The sequence below is a fragment of the Rhinoderma darwinii genome, unplaced genomic scaffold, assembly GCF_050947455.1.
Source record: "Rhinoderma darwinii isolate aRhiDar2 unplaced genomic scaffold, aRhiDar2.hap1 Scaffold_507, whole genome shotgun sequence".
Classification (NCBI taxonomy): domain Eukaryota; kingdom Metazoa; phylum Chordata; class Amphibia; order Anura; family Rhinodermatidae; genus Rhinoderma; species Rhinoderma darwinii.
The window spans coordinates 42,657-63,367 of record NW_027464054.1 but is presented as its reverse complement, the minus strand read 5'-3'; the positions used below and the strand labels follow the sequence as shown (position 1 = coordinate 63,367).

The following is a 20,711-nucleotide window of genomic DNA, read 5'->3' as shown; positions in this document are numbered from 1 at the left end:
GCTCACACACTCACAGCTACACGGGAGGTGAATAAAGGCCGGAGAGGAAGCCAGACAGGATTTGCTTCTTTTGCTTGCACCACAATGCAGTGCTGAAAGAGGAGGAATCTACATAAAAACGCCTTCCTGGCAACGCCCAAATGCCCTGCTGCCATGCAGATAAACACTGGCAGCGGCAGCAAGTGCATGCCCACAGCCACCCCTTGTTCCTTCACACCTTGTATCAGCTGTAATCCAGTCCAGTCCAGTGCTGCCTGCTGAGCAGCACTGACCAACACTGCCTGGGCCCAGGCTTTTATCTCTGAGGCCCCATTATGATGTCAGAAAGCTGGCTCTGGAATCCTGAGGGCTCCACTATGACACGTGCAAAGTTCCGTCTGAACTTTATATAAGACGGTGAGGCTCAGTCAGTCACTCAGTGTTGCCTGAGAGGGCAACACTGCAACAGCCGGCCGCCAGGCTGTCTTTTTTTTGCACAGCTAGTTGCCTCCAGGAGGCCACAAGAGGGAGACAAGGGACTGCAAAATGGAAAATAGGCATCCACCAACTTTACAGACAACTTCTCCTTGCTCCTACAACCTCCATCCTTGCACAGTTTGTTATTCTCCTAGGTAACATAGTAACAAATCCAAATTGCTGCTCTCTTTGTAGGCAAGCAAGGCTTTGTTGCAACTGCAATTCTTACTTCTTCTTGAAATGTAGGGACGACAGTACATTCCATCACATCCATCTAGTGTACACAGGTAGGTCCATTGTGGCGGGCAGGCGAGCGGGCGGGCTGCTTTATTGGCTGTTTGCTGTTCCCCTACTCCACTCCACTATTTGACTGTTGTGCTGCATCAATCAATCAATCAATCAATCAATCAATCAATCAATCAATCAATCAATCAATCAATCAGTGGCTGGCTCAGGTGCAGCTCTTTAACTTACCTAAAAGGGAGGGCGGAGAGAAGACAAGGAAGGTGAATGAGGTGTTCCAATGTGAAATGCCGGAAACACAGAAACACAGACGACACACAACAAGAGGTGGCAATCTATTCATTAATTGCATTTAATCAATGAGCTCATTATCACTCATGCATTGTCCAACAGGTGTTGAAATAATGGGATTAAAAGGGGAGATCCCTTCAGAAAGACAGAAACAATAGCAAAGACAAAAAACACTTTTGGAATCTGCTTTTAGTCAACACATAAGGAAAGGGTGCACCGGTCCTGGAAATACTGCAATACCAGGTCAATGCGTGGAGTGGACAGAGCAAGCTCTATTTCCATCTCCCTGTTCTAAAAATCCATTTAATATATGGTCCCCAGATAGGGGACGTATCAGATATTAAACTGATAAGAACAGATACTACACTTGATCTTAGCCAAAAGGCCGAGAAGCGATAACCCGAACGGGCCGCGCGTTGCCCGAGCCTGCCCGATACTGCTGTTCAGCCCTTGCAGCGATTCAGCCTACTTCTAGGCAATTCCATGGGGCCCTGCAGGCTCACACACTCACAGCTACACGGGAGGTGAATAAAGGCCGGAGAGGAAGCCAGACAGGATTTGCTTCTTTTGCTTGCACCACAATGCAGTGCTGAAAGAGGAGGAATCTACATAAAAACGCCTTCCTGGCAACGCCCAAATGCCCTGCTGCCATGCAGATAAACACTGGCAGCGGCAGCAAGTGCATGCCCACAGCCACCCCTTGTTCCTTCACACCTTGTATCAGCTGTAATCCAGTCCAGTCCAGTGCTGCCTGCTGAGCAGCACTGACCAACACTGCCTGGGCCCAGGCTTTTATCTCTGAGGCCCCATTATGATGTCAGAAAGCTGGCTCTGGAATCCTGAGGGCTCCACTATGACACGTGCAAAGTTCCGTCTGAACTTTATATAAGACGGTGAGGCTCAGTCAGTCACTCAGTGTTGCCTGAGAGGGCAACACTGCAACAGCCGGCCGCCAGGCTGTCTTTTTTTTGCACAGCTAGTTGCCTCCAGGAGGCCACAAGAGGGAGACAAGGGATTGCAAAATGGAAAATAGGTATCCACCAACTTTACAGACAACTTCTCCTTGCTCCTACAACCTCCATCCTTGCACAGTTTGTTATTCTTCTAGGTAACATAGTAACAAATCCAAATTGCTGCTCTCTTTGTAGGCAAGCAAGGCTTTGTTGCAACTGCAATTCTTACTTCTTCTTGAAATGTAGGGACGACAGTACATTCCATCACATCCATCTAGTGTACACAGGTAGGTCCATTGTGGCGGGCAGGCGAGCGGGCGGGCTGCTTTATTGGCTGTTTGCTGTTCCCCTACTCCACTCCACTATTTGACTGTTGTGCTGCATCAATCAATCAATCAATCAATCAATCAATCAATCAATCAATCAATCAATCAATCAATCAGTGGCTGGCTCAGGTGCAGCTCTTTAACTTACCTAAAAGGGAGGGCGGAGAGAAGACAAGGAAGGTGAATGAGGTGTTCCAATGTGAAATGCCGGAAACACAGAAACACAGACGACACACAACAAGAGGTGGCAATCTATTCATTAATTGCATTTAATCAATGAGCTCATTATCACTCATGCATTGTCCAACAGGTGTTGAAATAATGGGATTAAAAGGGGAGATCCCTTCAGAAAGACAGAAACAATAGCAAAGACAAAAAACACTTTTGGAATCTGCTTTTAGTCAACACATAAGGAAAGGGTGCACCGGTCCTGGAAATACTGCAATACCAGGTCAATGCGTGGAGTGGACAGAGCAAGCTCTATTTCCATCTCCCTGTTCTAAAAATCCATTTAATATATGGTCCCCAGATAGGGGACGTATCAGATATTAAACTGATAAGAACAGATACTACACTTGATCTTAGCCAAAAGGCCGAGAAGCGATAACCCGAACGGGCCGCGCGTTGCCCGAGCCTGCCCGATACTGCTGTTCAGCCCTTGCAGCGATTCAGCCTACTTCTAGGCAATTCCATGGGGCCCTGCAGGCTCACACACTCACAGCTACACGGGAGGTGAATAAAGGCCGGAGAGGAAGCCAGACAGGATTTGCTTCTTTTGCTTGCACCACAATGCAGTGCTGAAAGAGGAGGAATCTACATAAAAACGCCTTCCTGGCAACGCCCAAATGCCCTGCTGCCATGCAGATAAACACTGGCAGCGGCAGCAAGTGCATGCCCACAGCCACCCCTTGTTCCTTCACACCTTGTATCAGCTGTAATCCAGTCCAGTCCAGTGCTGCCTGCTGAGCAGCACTGACCAACACTGCCTGGGCCCAGGCTTTTATCTCTGAGGCCCCATTATGATGTCAGAAAGCTGGCTCTGGAATCCTGAGGGCTCCACTATGACACGTGCAAAGTTCCGTCTGAACTTTATATAAGACGGTGAGGCTCAGTCAGTCACTCAGTGTTGCCTGAGAGGGCAACACTGCAACAGCCGGCCGCCAGGCTGTCTTTTTTTTGCACAGCTAGTTGCCTCCAGGAGGCCACAAGAGGGAGACAAGGGACTGCAAAATGGAAAATAGGCATCCACCAACTTTACAGACAACTTCTCCTTGCTCCTACAACCTCCATCCTTGCACAGTTTGTTATTCTTCTAGGTAACATAGTAACAAATCCAAATTGCTGCTCTCTTTGTAGGCAAGCAAGGCTTTGTTGCAACTGCAATTCTTACTTCTTCTTGAAATGTAGGGACGACAGTACATTCCATCACATCCATCTAGTGTACACAGGTAGGTCCATTGTGGCGGGCAGGCGAGCGGGCGGGCTGCTTTATTGGCTGTTTGCTGTTCCCCTACTCCACTCCACTATTTGACTGTTGTGCTGCATCAATCAATCAATCAATCAATCAATCAATCAATCAATCAATCAATCAGTGGCTGGCTCAGGTGCAGCTCTTTAACTTACCTAAAAGGGAGGGCGGAGAGAAGACAAGGAAGGTGAATGAGGTGTTCCAATGTGAAATGCCGGAAACACAGAAACACAGACGACACACAACAAGAGGTGGCAATCTATTCATTAATTGCATTTAATCAATGAGCTCATTATCACTCATGCATTGTCCAACAGGTGTTGAAATAATGGGATTAAAAGGGGAGATCCCTTCAGAAAGACAGAAACAATAGCAAAGACAAAAAACACTTTTGGAATCTGCTTTTAGTCAACACATAAGGAAAGGGTGCACCGGTCCTGGAAATACTGCAATACCAGGTCAATGCGTGGAGTGGACAGAGCAAGCTCTATTTCCATCTCCCTGTTCTAAAAATCCATTTAATATATGGTCCCCAGATAGGGGACGTATCAGATATTAAACTGATAAGAACAGATACTACACTTGATCTTAGCCAAAAGGCCGAGAAGCGATAACCCGAACGGGCCGCGCGTTGCCCGAGCCTGCCCGATACTGCTGTTCAGCCCTTGCAGCGATTCAGCCTACTTCTAGGCAATTCCATGGGGCCCTGCAGGCTCACACACTCACAGCTACACGGGAGGTGAATAAAGGCCGGAGAGGAAGCCAGACAGGATTTGCTTCTTTTGCTTGCACCACAATGCAGTGCTGAAAGAGGAGGAATCTACATAAAAACGCCTTCCTGGCAACGCCCAAATGCCCTGCTGCCATGCAGATAAACACTGGCAGCGGCAGCAAGTGCATGCCCACAGCCACCCCTTGTTCCTTCACACCTTGTATCAGCTGTAATCCAGTCCAGTCCAGTGCTGCCTGCTGAGCAGCACTGACCAACACTGCCTGGGCCCAGGCTTTTATCTCTGAGGCCCCATTATGATGTCAGAAAGCTGGCTCTGGAATCCTGAGGGCTCCACTATGACACGTGCAAAGTTCCGTCTGAACTTTATATAAGACGGTGAGGCTCAGTCAGTCACTCAGTGTTGCCTGAGAGGGCAACACTGCAACAGCCGGCCGCCAGGCTGTCTTTTTTTTGCACAGCTAGTTGCCTCCAGGAGGCCACAAGAGGGAGACAAGGGACTGCAAAATGGAAAATAGGCATCCACCAACTTTACAGACAACTTCTCCTTGCTCCTACAACCTCCATCCTTGCACAGTTTGTTATTCTTCTAGGTAACATAGTAACAAATCCAAATTGCTGCTCTCTTTGTAGGCAAGCAAGGCTTTGTTGCAACTGCAATTCTTACTTCTTCTTGAAATGTAGGGACGACAGTACATTCCATCACATCCATCTAGTGTACACAGGTAGGTCCATTGTGGCGGGCAGGCGAGCGGGCGGGCTGCTTTATTGGCTGTTTGCTGTTCCCCTACTCCACTCCACTATTTGACTGTTGTGCTGCATCAATCAATCAATCAATCAATCAATCAATCAATCAGTGGCTGGCTCAGGTGCAGCTCTTTAACTTACCTAAAAGGGAGGGCGGAGAGAAGACAAGGAAGGTGAATGAGGTGTTCCAATGTGAAATGCCGGAAACACAGAAACACAGACGACACACAACAAGAGGTGGCAATCTATTCATTAATTGCATTTAATCAATGAGCTCATTATCACTCATGCATTGTCCAACAGGTGTTGAAATAATGGGATTAAAAGGGGAGATCCCTTCAGAAAGACAGAAACAATAGCAAAGACAAAAAACACTTTTGGAATCTGCTTTTAGTCAACACATAAGGAAAGGGTGCACCGGTCCTGGAAATACTGCAATACCAGGTCAATGCGTGGAGTGGACAGAGCAAGCTCTATTTCCATCTCCCTGTTCTAAAAATCCATTTAATATATGGTCCCCAGATAGGGGACGTATCAGATATTAAACTGATAAGAACAGATACTACACTTGATCTTAGCCAAAAGGCCGAGAAGCGATAACCCGAACGGGCCGCGCGTTGCCCGAGCCTGCCCGATACTGCTGTTCAGCCCTTGCAGCGATTCAGCCTACTTCTAGGCAATTCCATGGGGCCCTGCAGGCTCACACACTCACAGCTACACGGGAGGTGAATAAAGGCCGGAGAGGAAGCCAGACAGGATTTGCTTCTTTTGCTTGCACCACAATGCAGTGCTGAAAGAGGAGGAATCTACATAAAAACGCCTTCCTGGCAACGCCCAAATGCCCTGCTGCCATGCAGATAAACACTGGCAGCGGCAGCAAGTGCATGCCCACAGCCACCCCTTGTTCCTTCACACCTTGTATCAGCTGTAATCCAGTCCAGTCCAGTGCTGCCTGCTGAGCAGCACTGACCAACACTGCCTGGGCCCAGGCTTTTATCTCTGAGGCCCCATTATGATGTCAGAAAGCTGGCTCTGGAATCCTGAGGGCTCCACTATGACACGTGCAAAGTTCCTTCTGAACTTTATATAAGACGGTGAGGCTCAGTCAGTCACTCAGTGTTGCCTGAGAGGGCAACACTGCAACAGCCGGCCGCCAGGCTGTCTTTTTTTTGCACAGCTAGTTGCCTCCAGGAGGCCACAAGAGGGAGACAAGGGACTGCAAAATGGAAAATAGGCATCCACCAACTTTACAGACAACTTCTCCTTGCTCCTACAACCTCCATCCTTGCACAGTTTGTTATTCTTCTAGGTAACATAGTAACAAATCCAAATTGCTGCTCTCTTTGTAGGCAAGCAAGGCTTTGTTGCAACTGCAATTCTTACTTCTTCTTGAAATGTAGGGACGACAGTACATTCCATCACATCCATCTAGTGTACACAGGTAGGTCCATTGTGGCGGGCAGGCGAGCGGGCGGGCTGCTTTATTGGCTGTTTGCTGTTCCCCTACTCCACTCCACTATTTGACTGTTGTGCTGCAATCAATCAATCAATCAATCAATCAATCAATCAATCAATCAATCAATCAATCAATCAATCAATCAATCAGTGGCTGGCTCAGGTGCAGCTCTTTAACTTACCTAAAAGGGAGGGCGGAGAGAAGACAAGGAAGGTGAATGAGGTGTTCCAATGTGAAATGCCGGAAACACAGAAACACAGACGACACACAACAAGAGGTGGCAATCTATTCATTAATTGCATTTAATCAATGAGCTCATTATCACTCATGCATTGTCCAACAGGTGTTGAAATAATGGGATTAAAAGGGGAGATCCCTTCAGAAAGACAGAAACAATAGCAAAGACAAAAAACACTTTTGGAATCTGCTTTTAGTCAACACATAAGGAAAGGGTGCACCGGTCCTGGAAATACTGCAATACCAGGTCAATGCGTGGAGTGGACAGAGCAAGCTCTATTTCCATCTCCCTGTTCTAAAAATCCATTTAATATATGGTCCCCAGATAGGGGACGTATCAGATATTAAACTGATAAGAACAGATACTACACTTGATCTTAGCCAAAAGGCCGAGAAGCGATAACCCGAACGGGCCGCGCGTTGCCCGAGCCTGCCCGATACTGCTGTTCAGCCCTTGCAGCGATTCAGCCTACTTCTAGGCAATTCCATGGGGCCCTGCAGGCTCACACACTCACAGCTACACGGGAGGTGAATAAAGGCCGGAGAGGAAGCCAGACAGGATTTGCTTCTTTTGCTTGCACCACAATGCAGTGCTGAAAGAGGAGGAATCTACATAAAAACGCCTTCCTGGCAACGCCCAAATGCCCTGCTGCCATGCAGATAAACACTGGCAGCGGCAGCAAGTGCATGCCCACAGCCACCCCTTGTTCCTTCACACCTTGTATCAGCTGTAATCCAGTCCAGTCCAGTGCTGCCTGCTGAGCAGCACTGTGAGCAGCACTGACCAACACTGCCTGGGCCCAGGCTTTTATCTCTGAGGCCCCATTATGATGTCAGAAAGCTGGCTCTGGAATCCTGAGGGCTCCACTATGACACGTGCAAAGTTCCGTCTGAACTTTATATAAGACGGTGAGGCTCAGTCAGTCACTCAGTGTTGCCTGAGAGGGCAACACTGCAACAGCCGGCCGCCAGGCTGTCTTTTTTTTGCACAGCTAGTTGCCTCCAGGAGGCCACAAGAGGGAGACAAGGGACTGCAAAATGGAAAATAGGCATCCACCAACTTTACAGACAACTTCTCCTTGCTCCTACAACCTCCATCCTTGCACAGTTTGTTATTCTTCTAGGTAACATAGTAACAAATCCAAATTGCTGCTCTCTTTGTAGGCAAGCAAGGCTTTGTTGCAACTGCAATTCTTACTTCTTCTTGAAATGTAGGGACGACAGTACATTCCATCACATCCATCTAGTGTACACAGGTAGGTCCATTGTGGCGGGCAGGCGAGCGGGCAGGCTGCTTTATTGGCTGTTTGCTGTTCCCCTACTCCACTCCACTATTTGACTGTTGTGCTGCATCAATCAATCAATCAATCAATCAATCAATCAATCAGTGGCTGGCTCAGGTGCAGCTCTTTAACTTACCTAAAAGGGAGGGCGGAGAGAAGACAAGGAAGGTGAATGAGGTGTTCCAATGTGAAATGCCGGAAACACAGAAACACAGACGACACACAACAAGAGGTGGCAATCTATTCATTAATTGCATTTAATCAATGAGCTCATTATCACTCATGCATTGTCCAACAGGTGTTGAAATAATGGGATTAAAAGGGGAGATCCCTTCAGAAAGACAGAAACAATAGCAAAGACAAAAAACACTTTTGGAATCTGCTTTTAGTCAACACATAAGGAAAGGGTGCACCGGTCCTGGAAATACTGCAATACCAGGTCAATGCGTGGAGTGGACAGAGCAAGCTCTATTTCCATCTCCCTGTTCTAAAAATCCATTTAATATATGGTCCCCAGATAGGGGACGTATCAGATATTAAACTGATAAGAACAGATACTACACTTGATCTTAGCCAAAAGGCCGAGAAGCGATAACCCGAACGGGCCGCGCGTTGCCCGAGCCTGCCCGATACTGCTGTTCAGCCCTTGCAGCGATTCAGCCTACTTCTAGGCAATTCCATGGGGCCCTGCAGGCTCACACACTCACAGCTACACGGGAGGTGAATAAAGGCCGGAGAGGAAGCCAGACAGGATTTGCTTCTTTTGCTTGCACCACAATGCAGTGCTGAAAGAGGAGGAATCTACATAAAAACGCCTTCCTGGCAACGCCCAAATGCCCTGCTGCCATGCAGATAAACACTGGCAGCGGCAGCAAGTGCATGCCCACAGCCACCCCTTGTTCCTTCACACCTTGTATCAGCTGTAATCCAGTCCAGTCCAGTGCTGCCTGCTGAGCAGCACTGACCAACACTGCCTGGGCCCAGGCTTTTATCTCTGAGGCCCCATTATGATGTCAGAAAGCTGGCTCTGGAATCCTGAGGGCTCCACTATGACACGTGCAAAGTTCCGTCTGAACTTTATATAAGACGGTGAGGCTCAGTCAGTCACTCAGTGTTGCCTGAGAGGGCAACACTGCAACAGCCGGCCGCCAGGCTGTCTTTTTTTTGCACAGCTAGTTGCCTCCAGGAGGCCACAAGAGGGAGACAAGGGACTGCAAAATGGAAAATAGGCATCCACCAACTTTACAGACAACTTCTCCTTGCTCCTACAACCTCCATCCTTGCACAGTTTGCTATTCTTCTAGGTAACATAGTAACAAATCCAAATTGCTGCTCTCTTTGTAGGCAAGCAAGGCTTTGTTGCAACTGCAATTCTTACTTCTTCTTGAAATGTAGGGACGACAGTACATTCCATCACATCCATCTAGTGTACACAGGTAGGTCCATTGTGGCGGGCAGGCGAGCGGGCGGGCTGCTTTATTGGCTGTTTGCTGTTCCCCTACTCCACTCCACTATTTGACTGTTGTGCTGCATCAATCAATCAATCAATCAATCAATCAATCAATCAATCAATCAGTGGCTGGCTCAGGTGCAGCTCTTTAACTTACCTAAAAGGGAGGGCGGAGAGAAGACAAGGAAGGTGAATGAGGTGTTCCAATGTGAAATGCCGGAAACACAGAAACACAGACGACACACAACAAGAGGTGGCAATCTATTCATTAATTGCATTTAATCAATGAGCTCATTATCACTCATGCATTGTCCAACAGGTGTTGAAATAATGGGATTAAAAGGGGAGATCCCTTCAGAAAGACAGAAACAATAGCAAAGACAAAAAACACTTTTGGAATCTGCTTTTAGTCAACACATAAGGAAAGGGTGCACCGGTCCTGGAAATACTGCAATACCAGGTCAATGCGTGGAGTGGACAGAGCAAGCTCTATTTCCATCTCCCTGTTCTAAAAATCCATTTAATATATGGTCCCCAGATAGGGGACGTATCAGATATTAAACTGATAAGAACAGATACTACACTTGATCTTAGCCAAAAGGCCGAGAAGCGATAACCCGAACGGGCCGCGCGTTGCCCGAGCCTGCCCGATACTGCTGTTCAGCCCTTGCAGCGATTCAGCCTACTTCTAGGCAATTCCATGGGGCCCTGCAGGCTCACACACTCACAGCTACACGGGAGGTGAATAAAGGCCGGAGAGGAAGCCAGACAGGATTTGCTTCTTTTGCTTGCACCACAATGCAGTGCTGAAAGAGGAGGAATCTACATAAAAACGCCTTCCTGGCAACGCCCAAATGCCCTGCTGCCATGCAGATAAACACTGGCAGCGGCAGCAAGTGCATGCCCACAGCCACCCCTTGTTCCTTCACACCTTGTATCAGCTGTAATCCAGTCCAGTCCAGTGCTGCCTGCTGAGCAGCACTGACCAACACTGCCTGGGCCCAGGCTTTTATCTCTGAGGCCCCATTATGATGTCAGAAAGCTGGCTCTGGAATCCTGAGGGCTCCACTATGACACGTGCAAAGTTCCGTCTGAACTTTATATAAGACGGTGAGGCTCAGTCAGTCACTCAGTGTTGCCTGAGAGGGCAACACTGCAACAGCCGGCCGCCAGGCTGTCTTTTTTTTGCACAGCTAGTTGCCTCCAGGAGGCCACAAGAGGGAGACAAGGGACTGCAAAATGGAAAATAGGCATCCACCAACTTTACAGACAACTTCTCCTTGCTCCTACAACCTCCATCCTTGCACAGTTTGTTATTCTTCTAGGTAACATAGTAACAAATCCAAATTGCTGCTCTCTTTGTAGGCAAGCAAGGCTTTGTTGCAACTGCAATTCTTACTTCTTCTTGAAATGTAGGGACGACAGTACATTCCATCACATCCATCTAGTGTACACAGGTAGGTCCATTGTGGCGGGCAGGCGAGCGGGCGGGCTGCTTTATTGGCTGTTTGCTGTTCCCCTACTCCACTCCACTATTTGACTGTTGTGCTGCATCAATCAATCAATCAATCAATCAATCAATCAATCAATCAGTGGCTGGCTCAGGTGCAGCTCTTTAACTTACCTAAAAGGGAGGGCGGAGAGAAGACAAGGAAGGTGAATGAGGTGTTCCAATGTGAAATGCCGGAAACACAGAAACACAGACGACACACAACAAGAGGTGGCAATCTATTCATTAATTGCATTTAATCAATGAGCTCATTATCACTCATGCATTGTCCAACAGGTGTTGAAATAATGGGATTAAAAGGGGAGATCCCTTCAGAAAGACAGAAACAATAGCAAAGACAAAAAACACTTTTGGAATCTGCTTTTAGTCAACACATAAGGAAAGGGTGCACCGGTCCTGGAAATACTGCAATACCAGGTCAATGCGTGGAGTGGACAGAGCAAGCTCTATTTCCATCTCCCTGTTCTAAAAATCCATTTAATATATGGTCCCCAGATAGGGGACGTATCAGATATTAAACTGATAAGAACAGATACTACACTTGATCTTAGCCAAAAGGCCGAGAAGCGATAACCCGAACGGGCCGCGCGTTGCCCGAGCCTGCCCGATACTGCTGTTCAGCCCTTGCAGCGATTCAGCCTACTTCTAGGCAATTCCATGGGGCCCTGCAGGCTCACACACTCACAGCTACACGGGAGGTGAATAAAGGCCGGAGAGGAAGCCAGACAGGATTTGCTTCTTTTGCTTGCACCACAATGCAGTGCTGAAAGAGGAGGAATCTACATAAAAACGCCTTCCTGGCAACGCCCAAATGCCCTGCTGCCATGCAGATAAACACTGGCAGCGGCAGCAAGTGCATGCCCACAGCCACTCCTTGTTCCTTCACACCTTGTATCAGCTGTAATCCAGTCCAGTCCAGTGCTGCCTGCTGAGCAGCACTGACCAACACTGCCTGGGCCCAGGCTTTTATCTCTGAGGCCCCATTATGATGTCAGAAAGCTGGCTCTGGAATCCTGAGGGCTCCACTATGACACGTGCAAAGTTCCGTCTGAACTTTATATAAGACGGTGAGGCTCAGTCAGTCACTCAGTGTTGCCTGAGAGGGCAACACTGCAACAGCCGGCCGCCAGGCTGTCTTTTTTTTGCACAGCTAGTTGCCTCCAGGAGGCCACAAGAGGGAGACAAGGGACTGCAAAATGGAAAATAGGCATCCACCAACTTTACAGACAACTTCTCCTTGCTCCTACAACCTCCATCCTTGCACAGTTTGTTATTCTTCTAGGTAACATAGTAACAAATCCAAATTGCTGCTCTCTTTGTAGGCAAGCAAGGCTTTGTTGCAACTGCAATTCTTACTTCTTCTTGAAATGTAGGGACGACAGTACATTCCATCACATCCATCTAGTGTACACAGGTAGGTCCATTGTGGCGGGCAGGCGAGCGGGCGGGCTGCTTTATTGGCTGTTTGCTGTTCCCCTACTCCACTCCACTATTTGACTGTTGTGCTGCATCAATCAATCAATCAATCAATCAATCAATCAATCAATCAATCAATCAATCAATCAGTGGCTGGCTCAGGTGCAGCTCTTTAACTTACCTAAAAGGGAGGGCGGAGAGAAGACAAGGAAGGTGAATGAGGTGTTCCAATGTGAAATGCCGGAAACACAGAAACACAGACGACACACAACAAGAGGTGGCAATCTATTCATTAATTGCATTTAATCAATGAGCTCATTATCACTCATGCATTGTCCAACAGGTGTTGAAATAATGGGATTAAAAGGGGAGATCCCTTCAGAAAGACAGAAACAATAGCAAAGACAAAAAACACTTTTGGAATCTGCTTTTAGTCAACACATAAGGAAAGGGTGCACCGGTCCTGGAAATACTGCAATACCAGGTCAATGCGTGGAGTGGACAGAGCAAGCTCTATTTCCATCTCCCTGTTCTAAAAATCCATTTAATATATGGTCCCCAGATAGGGGACGTATCAGATATTAAACTGATAAGAACAGATACTACACTTGATCTTAGCCAAAAGGCCGAGAAGCGATAACCCGAACGGGCCGCGCGTTGCCCGAGCCTGCCCGATACTGCTGTTCAGCCCTTGCAGCGATTCAGCCTACTTGTAGGCAATTCCATGGGGCCCTGCAGGCTCACACACTCACAGCTACACGGGAGGTGAATAAAGGCCGGAGAGGAAGCCAGACAGGATTTGCTTCTTTTGCTTGCACCACAATGCAGTGCTGAAAGAGGAGGAATCTACATAAAAACGCCTTCCTGGCAACGCCCAAATGCCCTGCTGCCATGCAGATAAACACTGGCAGCGGCAGCAAGTGCATGCCCACAGCCACCCCTTGTTCCTTCACACCTTGTATCAGCTGTAATCCAGTCCAGTCCAGTGCTGCCTGCTGAGCAGCACTGACCAACACTGCCTGGGCCCAGGCTTTTATCTCTGAGGCCCCATTATGATGTCAGAAAGCTGGCTCTGGAATCCTGAGGGCTCCACTATGACACGTGCAAAGTTCCGTCTGAACTTTATATAAGACGGTGAGGCTCAGTCAGTCACTCAGTGTTGCCTGAGAGGGCAACACTGCAACAGCCGGCCGCCAGGCTGTCTTTTTTTTGCACAGCTAGTTGCCTCCAGGAGGCCACAAGAGGGAGACAAGGGACTGCAAAATGGAAAATAGGCATCCACCAACTTTACAGACAACTTCTCCTTGCTCCTACAACCTCCATCCTTGCACAGTTTGTTATTCTTCTAGGTAACATAGTAACAAATCCAAATTGCTGCTCTCTTTGTAGGCAAGCAAGGCTTTGTTGCAACTGCAATTCTTACTTCTTCTTGAAATGTAGGGACGACAGTACATTCCATCACATCCATCTAGTGTACACAGGTAGGTCCATTGTGGCGGGCAGGCGAGCGGGCGGGCTGCTTTATTGGCTGTTTGCTGTTCCCCTACTCCACTCCACTATTTGACTGTTGTGCTGCATCAATCAATCAATCAATCAATCAATCAATCAATCAATCAATCAATCAATCAATCAATCAATCAGTGGCTGGCTCAGGTGCAGCTCTTTAACTTACCTAAAAGGGAGGGCGGAGAGAAGACAAGGAAGGTGAATGAGGTGTTCCAATGTGAAATGCCGGAAACACAGAAACACAGACGACACACAACAAGAGGTGGCAATCTATTCATTAATTGCATTTAATCAATGAGCTCATTATCACTCATGCATTGTCCAACAGGTGTTGAAATAATGGGATTAAAAGGGGAGATCCCTTCAGAAAGACAGAAACAATAGCAAAGACAAAAAACACTTTTGGAATCTGCTTTTAGTCAACACATAAGGAAAGGGTGCACCGGTCCTGGAAATACTGCAATACCAGGTCAATGCGTGGAGTGGACAGAGCAAGCTCTATTTCCATCTCCCTGTTCTAAAAATCCATTTAATATATGGTCCCCAGATAGGGGACGTATCAGATATTAAACTGATAAGAACAGATACTACACTTGATCTTAGCCAAAAGGCCGAGAAGCGATAACCCGAACGGGCCGCGCGTTGCCCGAGCCTGCCCGATACTGCTGTTCAGCCCTTGCAGCGATTCAGCCTACTTCTAGGCAATTCCATGGGGCCCTGCAGGCTCACACACTCACAGCTACACGGGAGGTGAATAAAGGCCGGAGAGGAAGCCAGACAGGATTTGCTTCTTTTGCTTGCACCACAATGCAGTGCTGAAAGAGGAGGAATCTACATAAAAACGCCTTCCTGGCAACGCCCAAATGCCCTGCTGCCATGCAGATAAACACTGGCAGCGGCAGCAAGTGCATGCCCACAGCCACCCCTTGTTCCTTCACACCTTGTATCAGCTGTAATCCAGTCCAGTCCAGTGCTGCCTGCTGAGCAGCACTGACCAACACTGCCTGGGCCCAGGCTTTTATCTCTGAGGCCCCATTATGATGTCAGAAAGCTGGCTCTGGAATCCTGAGGGCTCCACTATGACACGTGCAAAGTTCCGTCTGAACTTTATATAAGACGGTGAGGCTCAGTCAGTCACTCAGTGTTGCCTGAGAGGGCAACACTGCAACAGCCGGCCGCCAGGCTGTCTTTTTTTTGCACAGCTAGTTGCCTCCAGGAGGCCACAAGAGGGAGACAAGGGACTGCAAAATGGAAAATAGGCATCCACCAACTTTACAGACAACTTCTCCTTGCTCCTACAACCTCCATCCTTGCACAGTTTGTTATTCTTCTAGGTAACATAGTAACAAATCCAAATTGCTGCTCTCTTTGTAGGCAAGCAAGGCTTTGTTGCAACTGCAATTCTTACTTCTTCTTGAAATGTAGGGACGACAGTACATTCCATCACATCCATCTAGTGTACACAGGTAGGTCCATTGTGGCGGGCAGGCGAGCGGGCGGGCTGCTTTATTGGCTGTTTGCTGTTCCCCTACTCCACTCCACTATTTGACTGTTGTGCTGCATCAATCAATCAATCAATCAATCAATCAATCAATCAATCAATCAATCAATCAATCAATCAGTGGCTGGCTCAGGTGCAGCTCTTTAACTTACCTAAAAGGGAGGGCGGAGAGAAGACAAGGAAGGTGAATGAGGTGTTCCAATGTGAAATGCCGGAAACACAGAAACACAGACGACACACAACAAGAGGTGGCAATCTATTCATTAATTGCATTTAATCAATGAGCTCATTATCACTCATGCATTGTCCAACAGGTGTTGAAATAATGGGATTAAAAGGGGAGATCCCTTCAGAAAGACAGAAACAATAGCAAAGACAAAAAACACTTTTGGAATCTGCTTTTAGTCAACACATAAGGAAAGGGTTCACCGGTCCTGGAAATACTGCAATACCAGGTCAATGCGTGGAGTGGACAGAGCAAGCTCTATTTCCATCTCCCTGTTCTAAAAATCCATTTAATATATGGTCCCCAGATAGGGGACGTATCAGATATTAAACTGATAAGAACAGATACTACACTTGATCTTAGCCAAAAGGCCGAGAAGCGATAACCCGAACGGGCCGCGCGTTGCCCGAGCCTGCCCGATACTGCTGTTCAGCCCTTGCAGCGATTCAGCCTACTTCTAGGCAATTCCATGGGGCCCTGCAGGCTCACACACTCACAGCTACACGGGAGGTGAATAAAGGCCGGAGAGGAAGCCAGACAGGATTTGCTTCTTTTGCTTGCACCACAATGCAGTGCTGAAAGAGGAGGAATCTACATAAAAACGCCTTCCTGGCAACGCCCAAATGCCCTGCTGCCATGCAGATAAACACTGGCAGCGGCAGCAAGTGCATGCCCACAGCCACCCCTTGTTCCTTCACACCTTGTATCAGCTGTAATCCAGTCCAGTCCAGTGCTGCCTGCTGAGCAGCACTGACCAACACTGCCTGGGCCCAGGCTTTTATCTCTGAGGCCCCATTATGATGTCAGAAAGCTGGCTCTGGAATCCTGAGGGCTCCACTATGACACGTGCAAAGTTCCGTCTGAACTTTATATAAGACGGTGAGGCTCAGTCAGTCACTCAGTGTTGCCTGAGAGGGCAACACTGCAACAGCCGGCCGCCAGGCTGTCTTTTTTTTGCACAGCTAGTTGCCTCCAGGAGGCCACAAGAGGGAGACAAGGGACTGCAAAATGGAAAATAGGCATCCACCAACTTTACAGACAACTTCTCCTTGCTCCTACAACCTCCATCCTTGCACAGTTTGTTATTCTTCTAGGTAACATAGTAACAAATCCAAATTGCTGCTCTCTTTGTAGGCAAGCAAGGCTTTGTTGCAACTGCAATTCTTACTTCTTCTTGAAATGTAGGGACGACAGTACATTCCATCACATCCATCTAGTGTACACAGGTAGGTCCATTGTGGCGGGCAGGCGAGCGGGCGGGCTGCTTTATTGGCTGTTTTGCTGTTCCCCTACTCACTCCACTATTTTGACTGTTGTGCTGCATCAATCAATCAATCAATCAATCAATCAATCAATCAATCAATCAATCAATCAATCAATAAATCAGTGGCTGGCTCAGGGGCCGCTCTTTACTTACCTAAAAGGGAGGGCGGAGAGAAGACAAGGAAGGTGAATGAGTGTGTTCCAATGTGAAATGCGGAAACACAGAAACACAGACACACACAACAAGAGGTGGCAATCTATTCATTAATTGCATTTAATCAATGAGCTCATTATCACTCATGCATTGTCCAACAGGTGTTGAAATAATGGATTAAAAGGGGAGATCCCTTCAGAAAGACAGAAACAATAGCAAAGACAAAAAACACTTTTGGAATCTGCTTTTAGTCAACACATAAGGAAAGGGTGCACCGGTCCTGGAAATACTGCAATACCAGGTCAATGCGTGGAGTGGACAGAGCAAGCTCTATTTCCATCTCCCTGTTCTAAAATTCCATTTAATATATGGTCCCCAGATAGGGGACGTATCAGATATTAAACTGATAAGAACAGATACTACACTTGATCTTAGCCAAAAGGCCGAGAAGCGATAACCCGAACGGGCCGCGCGTTGCCCGAGCTGCCCGATACTGCTGTTCAGCCCTTGCAGCGATTCAGCCTACTTCTAGGCAATTCCATGGGGCCCTGCAGGCTCACACACTCACAGCTACACGGGAGGTGAATAAAGCCGGAGAGGAAGCCAGACAGGATTTGCTTTCTTTTGCTGCACCACAATGCAGTGCTGAAAGAGGAGGAATCTACATAAAAACGCCTTCCTGGCAAGCCCAAATGCCCTGCTGCCATGCAGATAAACACTGGCAGCGGCAGCAAGTGCATGCCCACAGCCACCCCCTTGTTCCTTCACACCTTGTATCAGCTGTAATCCAGTCCCAGTCCAGTGCTGCCTGCTGAGCAGCACTGACCAACACTGCCTGGGCCCAGGCTTTTATCTCTGAGGCCCCATTATGAGGTCAGAAAGCTGGCTTGGAATCCTGAGGGCTCCACTATGACACGTGCAAAGTTCCGTCTGAACTTTAATATAAGACGGTGAGGCTCAGTCAGTCACTCAGTGTTGCCTGAGAGGGCAACACTGCAACAGCCGGCCGCCAGGCTGTCTTTTTTTTGCACAGCTAGTTGCCTCCAGGAGGCCACAAGAGGGAGACAAGGGACTGCAAAATGGAAAATAGGCATCCACCAACTTACAGACAACTTCTCCTTGCTCCTACAACCTCCATCCTTGCACAGTTTGTTATTCTTCTAGGTAACATAGTAACAAACCAAATTGCTGCTCTCTTTGTAGGCAAGCAAGGCTTTGTTGCAACTGCAATTCTTACTTCTTCTTGAAATGTAGGGACGACAGTACATTCCATCACATCCATCTAGTGTACACAGGTAGGTCCATTTGGCGGGCAGGCGAGCGCGGGCTGCTTTATTGGCTGTTTGCTGTTCCCCTACTCCACTCCACTATTTGACTGTTGTGCTGCATCAATCAATCAATCAATCAATCAATCAATCAATCAATCAATCAATCAGTGGCTGGCTCAGGTGCAGCTCTTTAACTTACCTAAAAGGGAGGGCGGAGAGAAGACAAGGAAGGTGAATGAGGTGTTCCAATGTGAAATGCCGGAAACACAGAAACACAGACGACACACAACAAGAGGTGGCAATCTATTCATTAATTGCATTTAATCAATGAGCTCATTATCACTCATGCATTGTCCAACAGGTGTTGAAATAATGGGATTAAAAAGGGAGATCCCTTCAGAAAGACAGAAACAATAGCAAAGACAAAAACACTTTTGGAATCTGCTTTTAGTCAACACATAAGAAAGGGTGCACCGGTCCTGGAAATACTGCAATACCAGGTCAATGCGTGGAGTGGACAGAGCAAGCTCTATTTCCATCTCCCTGTTCTAAAAATCCATTTAATATATGGTCCCCAGATAGGGGACGTATCAGATATTAAACTGATAAGAACAGATACTACACTTGATCTTAGCCAAAAGGCCGAGAAGCGATAACCCGAACGGGCCGCGCGTTGCCCGAGCCTGCCCGATACTGCTGTTCAGCCCTTGCAGCGATTCAGCCTACTTCTAGGCAATTCCATGGGGCCCTGCAGGCTCACACACTCACAGCTACACGGGAGGTGAATAAAGGCCGGAGAGGAAGCCAGACAGGATTTGCTTCTTTTGCTTGCACCACAATGCAGTGCTGAAAGAGGAGGAATCTACTAAAAACGCCTTCCTGGCAACGCCCAAATGCCCTGCTGCCATGCAGATAAACACTGGCAGCGGCAGCAAGTGCATGCCCACAGCCACCCCTTGTTCCTTCACACCTTGTATCAGCTGTAATCCAGTCCAGTCCAGTGCTGCCTGCTGAGCAGCACTGACCAACACTGCCTGGGCCCAGGGCTTTTATCTCTGAGGCCCCATTATGATGTCAGAAAGCTGGCTCTGGAATCCTGAGGGCTCCACTATGACACGTGCAAAGTTCCGTCTGAACTTTATATAAGACGGTGAGGCTCAGTCAGTCACTCAGTGTTGCCTGAGAGGGCAACACTGCAACAGCCGGCCGCCAGGCTGTCTTTTTTTTGCACAGCTAGTTGCCTCCAGGAGGCCACAAGAGGGAGACAAGGGACTGCAAAATGGAAAATAGGCATCCACCAACTTTACAGACAACTTCTCCTTGCTCCTACAACCTCCATCCTTGCACAGTTTGTTATTCTTCTAGGTAACATAGTAACAAATCCAAATTGCTGCTCTCTTTGTAGGCAAGCAAGGCTTTGTTGCAACTGCAATTCTTACTTCTTCTGAAATGTAGGGACGACAGTACATTCCATCACATCCATCTAGTGTACACAGGTAGGTCCATTGTGGCGGGCAGGCGAGCGGGCGGCTGCTTTATTGGCTGTTTGCTGTTCCCCTACTCCACTCCACTATTTGACTGTTGTGCTGCATCAATCAATCAATCAATCAATCAATCAATCAATCAATCAATCAATCAATCAGTGGCTGGCTCAGGTGCAGCTCTTTAACTTACCTAAAAGGGAGGGCGGAGAGAAGACAAGGAAGGTGAATGAGGTGTTCCAATGTGAAATGCCGGAAACACAGAAACACAGACGACACACAACAAGAGGTGGCAATCTATTCATTAATTGCATTTAATCAATGAGCTCATTATCACTCATGCATTGTCCAACAGGTGTTGAAATAATGGGATTAAAAGGGGAGATCCCTTCAGAAAGACAGAAACAATAGCAAAGACAAAAAACACTTTTGGAATCTGCTTTTAGTCAACACATAAGGAAAGGGTGCACCGGTCCTGGAAATACTGCAATAACAGGTCAATGCGTGGAGTGGACAGAGCAAGCTCTATTTCCATCTCCCTGTTCTAAAAATCCATTTAATATATGGTCCCCAGATAGGGGACGTATCAGATATTAAACTGATAAGAACAGATACTACACTTGATCTTAGCCAAAAGGCCGAGAAGCGATAACCCGAACGGGCCGCGCGTTGCCCGAGCCTGCCCGATACTGCTGTTCAGCCCTTGCAGCGATTCAGCCTACTTCTAGGCAATTCCATGGGGCCCT

General features: G+C 47.8%; 14 non-coding genes across 14 annotated transcripts; all 14 read right to left on the bottom strand.

Moving 5' to 3' along the window:
• Nucleotides 1-1,196: 1,196 nt before the first annotated feature.
• Nucleotides 1,197-1,387, bottom strand: LOC142720858 (U2 spliceosomal RNA). The gene has a single exon (XR_012873624.1). It is a non-coding gene; the product is annotated as a U2 spliceosomal RNA (small nuclear RNA).
• Nucleotides 1,388-2,683: 1,296 nt separating this feature from the next.
• On the bottom strand, nucleotides 2,684-2,874 carry LOC142720857 (U2 spliceosomal RNA). Its single transcript, XR_012873623.1, has one exon. It is a non-coding gene; the product is annotated as a U2 spliceosomal RNA (small nuclear RNA).
• A 1,284-nt stretch (nucleotides 2,875-4,158) lies between these two features.
• LOC142720856 (U2 spliceosomal RNA) lies at nucleotides 4,159-4,349 on the bottom strand. The gene has a single exon (XR_012873622.1). It is a non-coding gene; the product is annotated as a U2 spliceosomal RNA (small nuclear RNA).
• Nucleotides 4,350-5,621: 1,272 nt separating this feature from the next.
• LOC142720855 (U2 spliceosomal RNA) lies at nucleotides 5,622-5,812 on the bottom strand. The gene has a single exon (XR_012873620.1). It is a non-coding gene; the product is annotated as a U2 spliceosomal RNA (small nuclear RNA).
• Nucleotides 5,813-7,117: 1,305 nt separating this feature from the next.
• LOC142720854 (U2 spliceosomal RNA) lies at nucleotides 7,118-7,308 on the bottom strand. The gene has a single exon (XR_012873619.1). It is a non-coding gene; the product is annotated as a U2 spliceosomal RNA (small nuclear RNA).
• Nucleotides 7,309-8,592: 1,284 nt separating this feature from the next.
• Nucleotides 8,593-8,783, bottom strand: LOC142720853 (U2 spliceosomal RNA). The gene has a single exon (XR_012873618.1). It is a non-coding gene; the product is annotated as a U2 spliceosomal RNA (small nuclear RNA).
• A 1,280-nt stretch (nucleotides 8,784-10,063) lies between these two features.
• LOC142720852 (U2 spliceosomal RNA) lies at nucleotides 10,064-10,254 on the bottom strand. Its single transcript, XR_012873617.1, has one exon. It is a non-coding gene; the product is annotated as a U2 spliceosomal RNA (small nuclear RNA).
• Nucleotides 10,255-11,530: 1,276 nt separating this feature from the next.
• LOC142720850 (U2 spliceosomal RNA) lies at nucleotides 11,531-11,721 on the bottom strand. Its single transcript, XR_012873616.1, has one exon. It is a non-coding gene; the product is annotated as a U2 spliceosomal RNA (small nuclear RNA).
• Nucleotides 11,722-13,013: 1,292 nt separating this feature from the next.
• LOC142720848 (U2 spliceosomal RNA) lies at nucleotides 13,014-13,204 on the bottom strand. The gene has a single exon (XR_012873614.1). It is a non-coding gene; the product is annotated as a U2 spliceosomal RNA (small nuclear RNA).
• Nucleotides 13,205-14,504: 1,300 nt separating this feature from the next.
• On the bottom strand, nucleotides 14,505-14,695 carry LOC142720847 (U2 spliceosomal RNA). Its single transcript, XR_012873613.1, has one exon. It is a non-coding gene; the product is annotated as a U2 spliceosomal RNA (small nuclear RNA).
• A 1,296-nt stretch (nucleotides 14,696-15,991) lies between these two features.
• LOC142720827 (U2 spliceosomal RNA) lies at nucleotides 15,992-16,182 on the bottom strand. Its single transcript, XR_012873593.1, has one exon. It is a non-coding gene; the product is annotated as a U2 spliceosomal RNA (small nuclear RNA).
• A 1,298-nt stretch (nucleotides 16,183-17,480) lies between these two features.
• Nucleotides 17,481-17,671, bottom strand: LOC142720825 (U2 spliceosomal RNA). Its single transcript, XR_012873591.1, has one exon. It is a non-coding gene; the product is annotated as a U2 spliceosomal RNA (small nuclear RNA).
• A 1,276-nt stretch (nucleotides 17,672-18,947) lies between these two features.
• On the bottom strand, nucleotides 18,948-19,138 carry LOC142720846 (U2 spliceosomal RNA). The gene has a single exon (XR_012873612.1). It is a non-coding gene; the product is annotated as a U2 spliceosomal RNA (small nuclear RNA).
• A 1,286-nt stretch (nucleotides 19,139-20,424) lies between these two features.
• Nucleotides 20,425-20,615, bottom strand: LOC142720832 (U2 spliceosomal RNA). The gene has a single exon (XR_012873597.1). It is a non-coding gene; the product is annotated as a U2 spliceosomal RNA (small nuclear RNA).
• Between the last annotated feature and the right edge of the window lie 96 nt (nucleotides 20,616-20,711).